Raw genomic sequence first — 881 nt, forward strand, 5'->3', positions numbered from 1 at the left:
GTTTTAGTCTTCAGGTTCCACATTTTGCTAATTTCTATTTCAAGATCTTTATATTTGCTCAGTTTTTGGTAGGTCTTGACAGATACGTTTATATACGTATTATTATTATTATTATTATTATTATTATTATTATTATTATTATTATTATTATTATTATTATTATTATTATCATTATTATTATTATTATTATGCATGAGTTTTGTAACTCTCACTTGTATATAACGATTTGTGTTTTATGTGATCGCTAAGAAATCCTCATCGTCATCATCACCATGGTTTAATGCATTTACCAGTCATACAAGTTAAACAAAATAGTTTAAATATGATTGCCATGGTTCAGCCCCAAAATAATTACATCGTCGTAAGATTTTATTGATTTCACCTCCCTTTCCTGCAACACAACAGAGAAAGAGAGAGAGAGAGGGGTGAGGTAGAGAGGAGAGAGGGTGAGGTAAACGGGAGAAAGCGAAGTATGTTCTTTCTAATTGCCACATTACGAAAAAGAATATTGTTTGGACAGAAAGAGAAAATATTTTTCAATTTTCCTCACGAAATTTAAGAAGAAAAAAAATACCTGCATGAATGGACACTGCTTATGTGCAGAATAGAATTCTGTACTCGTGTGTGTCACTCTCTCTCTCTCTCTCTCTCTCTCTCTCTCTCTTTCTTTCTCTTACACATGCATACACACACACACACAAACATATATACACTCTTTTACTCTTTTACTTGTTTCAGTCATTTGACTGCGGCCATGCTGGAGCACCGCCTTTAGTCGAGCAAATCAACCCCGGGACTCATTCTTTGTAAGCCTAGTACTTATTCTATCGTTCTCTTTTGCCGAACCGCTAAGTTACGGGGACATAAATACAGACTGTATT

Source organism: Octopus bimaculoides, chromosome 10 (assembly GCF_001194135.2).
Source record: "Octopus bimaculoides isolate UCB-OBI-ISO-001 chromosome 10, ASM119413v2, whole genome shotgun sequence".
Classification (NCBI taxonomy): Eukaryota; Metazoa; Mollusca; class Cephalopoda; order Octopoda; family Octopodidae; genus Octopus; species Octopus bimaculoides.